Below are 8,724 nucleotides of genomic sequence, written 5' to 3'. Positions count from 1 at the left end.
TGGTGGGCTGCCGTCTATGGGGTCACACACAGTCAGACACGACTGAAGTGACTTAGCCTCTAGCCAAGGGTCAAAGAAGAATTAAAGGAAATTTAAAATTCCATAAAATAGAATTTAGAAAAACTGGTTATGAAAATACGTATAAAATTATATAAATAAAATACCTAATTTTTTTTTGGAACTCACCTTGCAGCACATGGGGTCGATAGTGCCCCAACCAGGGACTGAAGCCATGCCCGCTACATTGGAAGCATGGAGTCTTAACTGCCAGGAAAGTCTGGATGAAATATCTAGAACAGCCAAAACAATTATGAGAAACAAGAACAAAGAGTACATTTTCTTCCCTATGTCAGAATTTAACTATACAGTTTTTAAGACAGTGTAGTTTAGGAGTAAGGATGAACATATAGATCAGTGAACAGAATTGAGAGTCCAGAAATAAATCCTTCTATTTATAGTCAACAAAAGTAGCGAGGCAATTCATTAAGGGAAGAATTGTTCAAGAAATGGTGTTGGGAAAGTGATGTCCACGTGCAAAAGGGTGAACTGAGGTGCTTAACATACACAAAAATTCAGTAACAATGGATCAAACAAACTTTAAAAAGAAAACTCCTTTGAGAATGGGTTAGGCCAAGATTTTGTCAATGATATCAGAAGAATGGTACATAAAATTTTTAAGTTGATAAACAGCCTCATTAGAATTCAAAACTTTCGTGCTTCAAAGGACAGAATTAAATGAAACTAGAAGATTGCATCACATATCTAATAAGGGACTTATATCCAGATTTTAAAAGAACTCTTACCACTCAGTAAGACAACCCAGTTAGAACATGGGTGGAGGATGTGAATAGACATTTCACTAAAGAAGATACACAAATAGCTAATAAGTATGTGAAAAGATCAACATCATTAGTCATTAGGAAAATGCAAACTTACGCACAGTTGAGATTTCACACTCATCAGAAAAAGTGTAATGATTTCCTTATTTATTCACAAATAACAAATATTGGTGAGAATGTGGAGAAATTGGAGCCCTCATACATTGCTTTCAGTTAATTTAGAAAGGTGCAGCCACTTTGGAAAACTTGACAACTTCATAAACGTAAATTAACTATGCCCCAACAATTCCATTCATTCATATCTTCCCAAGAGAAAATGCATGTTCACACCAAAACATGCATGCAAATGTTCATTAATTATAGCCCAAAACTGGAAACATTCTATATGTTCGTTAACTGCTCAGTGGATAGACAAAAATGTTACAGAGTGGTAACTGCTACTGCTAAGTCACTTCAGTCATGTCCGACTCTGTGCGACCCCACAGACGGCAGCCCACCAGGCTCCCCCGTCCCTGGGATCCTCCAGGCAAGAACACTGGAGTGAGTTGCCATTTCCTTCTCCTATGCATGAAAGTGAAAAGTGAAAGTGAAGTCGCTCAGTCGGGTCCGACTCTTCGCGACCCCATGGACTGCAGCCTACCAGGCTCCTCCATCCATGGGATTTTCCAAGTTAACTGAAACATAACAACATGGATGAACTTCAAAACATGCTAATAAAAGAAGCCAGATATGAGACACTACACGTATTTCATTTCTAGGAGATGCCTAAAAAAAGGCAAACTTATGAAGACAGAAGTAGATTGAGTGGTTGCCTAGACAGTAGGAATGGGAACTAACTGCAAACGGTCACAAAGGTACCTGTTAGAATGAAGAAAATGTTCTAAAACTGGTTCATGGTCATAATTGCTCCTTTTGGTAAATTTACGAAAAATCTTTACCCTTGAAATGGGAAAATTCCATATGTAAAATATACCTCAATGAAGCTGTTCACAGAAATAAAATTTGTGCAATGCAACCAAACCAGGCTCTACAGGAAATTTATAATTAAGTGCTTGTAATAGAGGAACAGCTAAAAATTAATTGAGCTGTGTTTACTATTCCATAAAAGTTAGAAGATTAAAAGAAGATATTAAAAAAAAATTTTTTAATTAAGAGCAAATATCAAAAGACTCAAAATATCAACAGAATGAAAGTACTTCAAAAGATAAAATGAAGGAAAGCATTCGCACCAAAAAAACCATGAATTTGCAAAAACAAATGATTAAAACATTTAGATGGTAGTATGAATAATACTTGCCAATAACTTGGTTGGATGGCATCACTGACTCAATGGACATGAATTTGAGGAAGAATGGAGATAGTGATGGACAGAGAAGCCTGGCGTGCTGCAGTTCATGGGGTCACAAAGAGTCGGACATGACTGAGCGACGGAACAACGATAAATCTGAAAACAGAAGTAATGAGCAAATGACTAGGATATTTTAACCTTATGAAACTGACTCAAGAATAAATGAGTCTACACAGACATAAAGAACCTGTGGCTGCCAAGGGAAATGGGGATGGGGGGGTGGCGGGGGGGAGAGGTGGACTGGAATTTTGAGACTAGCAGATGCAAACTATTATATATTGAATGGATGGATAAACAGGTCCTATTGTATATTCAATGTTCTGTAATAAGCTGTAATGGAAAAGAAAACAATGCAACCTGCTGTTACTATTAAATTGAATCACTCATTTAAATCTTACAAAGAATACACGAAAGTTCTTAGTAGCGTTATTCACAATAGCCAAAAAGTGGAAATAACCCAATTGTCCATCAGTTGGCAAAAAAAATAAAATATGGTGTATACATACAATGGAATAGTATTCAACCATAAAAAGGTCAGATTTTGATACATACTACAACACAGATGACCCTAAAAGACATGCTAAGTGCAACAACCAGGCACAAAAAAGCAAATATTGTTTTAATTCCACTTATATGAGGTACCTGGAATTGGCAAATTCATAGATACAGAAAGTAGAATAGAGATCCCCAGGGACTGGGGAAGAAGGGAATGGGGAGTTAACTTTTCAATGCCTGGTGTGTTTGGAATGATGAAAAAATTCTGGAAATAGATGGTGGCACACCATGGTGAATGTACTTAATGCCACTGAATTGTACACTTTAAAATGGCTAAAATGGTAAATTCTGTTATATATATTTTACAACAATAAAATTTTTTTTAGAATCAGCTTTTATAGTCATACATGCAGAAGAAAAAAAGCACCTGCTAGGCTTTTGAGCAGGACTGCAGTGTCTATCGCTGGGGGAGAATAGATGCTGACACATAGAGCCTTCCAGTCCATGGAGACGGCACATGCCCCCTTCAAGTCTTAGTTTCTCTCAGCGTCATACTATACTATTTGGCGTATAAATCTTGCCATCTAACGTTTTTTTGTGTGTGTATCTTTTTGTCCCTCAACAACCTCAACACTTGGATCCTACACATGTGGGAACCAGGAGAAACTAAGAATCATCCAGCTATCTCCTTCCTCCCACCTTGTCCAGACTGGTTGATTGTGGTCCAATTTTCATTTATTTGCCAACAGTTTCAATCTTCTGTCTCCAGCCACAATTTGTCCTCTGAACCCCAGACTGCTTCTGCAGCCCCTCCGCCAGGATGCCCCATGGTCCCTGAGTCTGAGCACGTCCAGGACTGGGCTCAGCACCTCCCCGACCTCGTCCTCCTCCAGGCTCCCCTGACCTGGTGAAGCACATTACCACCAGCCCCTGCTGCCAGGGCCACAGTTTGGAGAGGCCCCTTGCCACCTCCCACAGCCTCCCACCACCTCAAACATCAAGGCTGGTAGTTTCCACCACCTAATTCACAAAATCTTTCCAAGTCCCTTCTGCCTCCTTGGTTTAATTGTCTCATAGCTCTCAATGGACCCCTTGCAAAAGTCTCCTTATTAAACCCCCAAGTCTGTTCGTTCCTCGTTCCAATCTGCAGCAAGAACGACCTTTAAAAAAATGGTACTTTCTGATTTATAATATCTCCTTTCCTGACAGCCTTCCAACAGTTCTCCACTTTGAAAAAAAAATTGTTATTATAATTAACACTTATAGAAAATTTATTATGTTCCAGTACCTGTTCTATGGTCTTTATACATAGTAACTCAGTTAATCCTCATAACTAAATATTCCCATTATACAGATAAGAAAACTGAGGCTCAGAGAACCACCTCCAACGTTTTTGCATCAGCTCTTACCCCATCCTGTTTCTTTTAGGCAGCATACAGTTGGGCACTAATTTTTTTAATCCAATTTAACACTCTGTCTTTAGGAATATTGAGAGTATTTACATTTAATTGTGATTATCAGTACAGTTAGCTTTATGTCTGTCATCTTGCTATTTGTTTTCTATTTGTCTTACATTCTTTTTTTCTTAATTCTTCTGGATTAATGGAATATTTTTTATTCCATTTATCATTAGTGGCTTATTAGCTTATAATTTTGTTACTCTAACTGGTAGTTTTGGGATTTGTCGTATGCTTTTAACTTAAAACAATGTCTTCAAATAGTATTCCACCATGCCACATACAGAATTAGAGCCTTATGTTTATCCCCACCCAAACTTTGTACTATTGTCATACATGTTGCTTTTGCACATATTAAAAACCATATATTACTTTTGTTTAGACAAGATTATTGTTTAAAGAAATAGAAATAATAATGTTTAAGACTTGTATATATGTATTTGCTTGTTTAAATGTAGACTATTTCCGGGACTTCTCATATCTTTGCTTACGTTCATATTTCCCTTTGGTATAATTATTCTTCGACCCTAAAGACTTACTTGTAGTGCAAATCTACTGGTGAGCAATTCCTTCAGCTTTTGTATGTCTTAGAAAGTATCCCCTGATTCTTTTATTTATTAATTTTTTTGTGTCCATGCCTTGCGGCTTGTGGGATCTTAGTTCCCTAACCCGGGATCGAACCTGGGCCCTCGGCAGTGAACGCACCGAGCCCTAACTGCTGGACCACCAGGGAATTCCCTCATGATTCATTTTTTGAAAGATATTTTCACTAGGTATAGACTTCTATTACTCACAGTCTCAAGGCCCATAGGCCTCAAATTCCATTAAAGGTGGGCAGGCTGCTGCCCCTTGTGCTCAGGGTAGGCGCTGGGTGTCGGGTTTCCTGGGGTCCCTGTGCCCCCCTCAGCTTGCCATTGTCCCCACATACATGCATCAGAGTCTTTCTCCAGGCTCTGACGCCGTCCCCGGTTGTCCACAGCTGTTGTTTATGACTCTGGTGCTAAGCTCGTGGTAGGACCAGGTGAGATGTGTTTTGTCCCAATTCAGCCTCAAATCTCAGGCAGGCCCTTCACACTCTGGCTTCAGGGGTGAGGTTTTCCTGGCATTCCTGTTCCTCCTACCCCTGGCCTCCAAATGCTGCCTTGTAACTGCGGTGGCCTGGGGTGGTTGTTTTCCACATACACCCCCCAGGAGAGCAATCACCCAGGATCTGTACCTGCCCCACCACCAGGAGCAGAGACTTCTGGCTTCTACCCTCCCCCTGAGGCAACAAGTCTTTGCCCATGTTCAAGGAGAGGCAGATGGATTTTACTTCTGCTGCTTCTCCAGAAAGTACCATGCCCAGCACGTCATGACTTGGGCTCTGCAGAGGAGAGGGAGTCCGGGAAGCTAGTGGGACTTTGAGCTTGTTCCTCCACAGCCACCAGTCACCTCCTCAGTCCTCCACAGCCACCAATCACCTCCACGTTTGCAGGGAGGTCAGCACCGCATGCTCTCCTCCTCAGGGACACCTGGTGAAGGCAGAGGGCGAAGAGCTCTCAGGTAGGTGAGAACTCCCTTTATATCCGAGGACTGGCTTCAAGGCACGTGATCTGTGCATCACAGACAGCCCACACTTTGAAGATCCTTGCAGCTGCTTTCAGGCTGTGCCATCAGCATCCTGAATTCTTTATTTTTGAGCAAAAGTTCTCGTATTTTCCTTTTGCACTAAGACCCACAGATGAAGTAGCCAGTCCTGTTCCAAAGTGATGTGGTAGCCTTTACAGATGCTAGAATCTTTGCTGAGTTTTTCGTATCGACTTCTAGAGCAGCTACCTTTTGTCCCATCCTGTCTCTCTTCCCAGTGGATTATCTTAGAGTTCAGTTTCTGTGGTTGCCTTGCAACCTCTGAGGGCTCAAAAACGTTGCCATTGTGTCTTTCATCAAGCTGTTTGTTAGGGTAGGAGAAACATTTTTGTAGGTTTCTAAGGGAATTTTTTCACATCCTAAGTGGAAGTCCAAAACTGCTGTATGGTTCAAAACTTGCTCTTTTCAGGATCTCAAAATTTCAGCCAACAGAACAATTATCTGATTAAGGTGCGTCTTCCCTCTCCCACCCCCGACTCCCCACCCCACCCCCCTACCTTAAAAGGGAATATCACATTTCTTTTAAAATTTCCTACAGAAAAAAAATGGTTTTATGTTTTTTGTTTTCTCTTTTGCCCACAACAAAATATGTGTTCGTATCACTGTCAATAGTAGAACAACCTGAAATGACAATTACAGTATTTTGATAATAGGCAGCTATGGTACCATTAAACCCAATTACTCAACTGAGCGCCCCCATTAGCTCATGACAGGGAGAAAGTTACAAAGTGAAGCGTGAACAGAGAGGAGGAGTAATAAAATTAGGGGAAATTCTCTAAATAAGGATATGTGGCTTGTGTGCTAGAGATAAATAGGTTATATAGTACACATATTGACTGCACACTCTTTTTAAATACTCATGCCAGCTACAAACTGGCATATGCCATCTACTCAACAAGGATTAAATTGTGAGCTGCTGCAGCTGCTGACCTTCAACACCCTCTTAAAAGAGCTCAGGGTGAAAACAGGTATGACCCACTCTGTGTTCTGGGAAAAACTGGCATAACAGGTCTTCAAATAGTTAGATATCTTTAGAAGACTTTATGAGCCCAATTCTTGCATCTCCTTATAATTTGAAAAATGATAACATCATGAATGGTGACACCTGCTCCCTATGACTAGCAGCAAGCCTCTGATAAAATGTGAGCTTGACTGTACTGAGCCCGTCACTGAGATCATATATGACACTGACCTTCCCTCCTGCCTCTTGGTAGTGATTTCTCAGCGCAATTTGAAATGCTGTCTCCTGGGCTTTAGTCCTCCTTTTGCCCCCAAATAAAAACATAGCCCACAACTCTCATGTTTTGCTTTTTTTCAGTTGATACTCAGACTCTTCGTTAGTACACTAAAGATGAATGTCTTCTAAATATTTCAGTATCGCTCCTTCACTGTTAGCATTGTTTTTATTATTAAAAGCAATAATACATAGGCTAAGTTGAAATAGGATTCAAGTTAGTTTTCCCTCAGGCTATTCTTTTTTAAAAAATCTAAAGCATTTTAAGTCACACTTCTCTTAGAAATCACTTGACAATTTACAAGTCTGCTTCTTTTTTTGTCTTAAGCTGGTGATATCTTTAAACATTTTATCATGGAAAATTAAACAAAAGTAGAAATAAGAGTATAAGGTGCCTCAATGTATCTTTTACTTAAATTTAACATTTATTCATCTGTATCCCTACCTACTGTCCCCCTCTGATTATTTTGAAGCAGATTTTGACCATAATTCCTATCATATTGTAGTACTGTATCTTTAAAGGCTTTCTTTTTTTCTCACCTAACCATGATACCATCATCACATCTAGAAAAAAATAAGTCCTTAATCGTATGTTTCTAATTTCTCCAACTCATTGCAAGTATAAGAGAATGGTATTATTAACCAAGAATCTGAAGATTTAAGGCATCTGCAGTTTCCCTAAATTAAGAAGAATTAGCTTTTATCACCAAGGGAACAATTAACCATCTATTTTTAGCGCTTTAGCTGTACATGCAACTCATAGTGTTTTCCTTTGTGTTAAAGACAAACGTATTGCCAGGCAAAGAAATGGCCTTAACGTTTTTGTATTAAAAAGCAGGGATTAGAGGGTTGGAGGAATATTTATCCTACAAATTTTAGGACCTATTTGTTAATGTCTGGAATTTTAGCTTTTAAAAAAAAACACAGATTTTATTTTTAATGGTAATAATTCTTTTCTGCAGCCAGTATCCTTGGAAATGGATGTGGATGGACAACTGAAAATAGAACCTGTGATTAGAACAGGTAAATACGGAAATGTTTGGATTTTTTTTCTTTTGCATTTCTCTTTGCATTTGAATGTATTTCAAAGAATAATGGAAGCTTCCTGAGTCTTTGTAAGGGATCCTGATTAAGAGATCTAAACAGCTAGAAGAACCAAAGAATCCGGAAAAGTAAAAAGTCATTCCTAAGGATGAAGGTCTTTATATTGCTGGGGACAATGCCCTGAATATTGCTTGTACTAGTTATTGCCACATAACAAATTTCCCCAAAACAGTATAGCTTAAAACAATGTGGATTCTCTCTCCCACCATTTCCATGGGTCTGAAATTCCAGAGCACCTTAGCTGGGTGGTTCTGGCTCAGGGTCTCTGATTAGGCTGCAGTCAAGGAGTCAGCCAGGCCTACAGTCTCTGGATAAAACTGAAGCTGGAGGATTCTCCCCAAGCTCACTTACAGAGTTGTGGCGAGAGGCTCCCATTGCCTGACCCATGGTCATCTCCACCAGATTGCGAACAGTATGATTCCATCAGAGTAACTGATGAAACAAAGCCAGGGAGAGAAGCAGCTGTCCTTTGTCATCTAAGGTAAGAAGGGACACAGCATTACTCTAGTTTATCCTATTGGGCCTGTGATCCACCCTGGTACGTTGTGGGCGGGAACAGTGCAGAAGTGTGAATACCAGGACAGACGGACCACTAGGGCCACCTGGGAGGCTGGCTCCCAC

This window comes from Bos taurus, chromosome 27 (genome assembly GCF_002263795.3).
Source record: "Bos taurus isolate L1 Dominette 01449 registration number 42190680 breed Hereford chromosome 27, ARS-UCD2.0, whole genome shotgun sequence".
In the NCBI taxonomy this organism is placed as follows: Eukaryota; Metazoa; Chordata; class Mammalia; order Artiodactyla; family Bovidae; genus Bos; species Bos taurus.
This window is presented reverse-complemented; position numbering follows the sequence as displayed.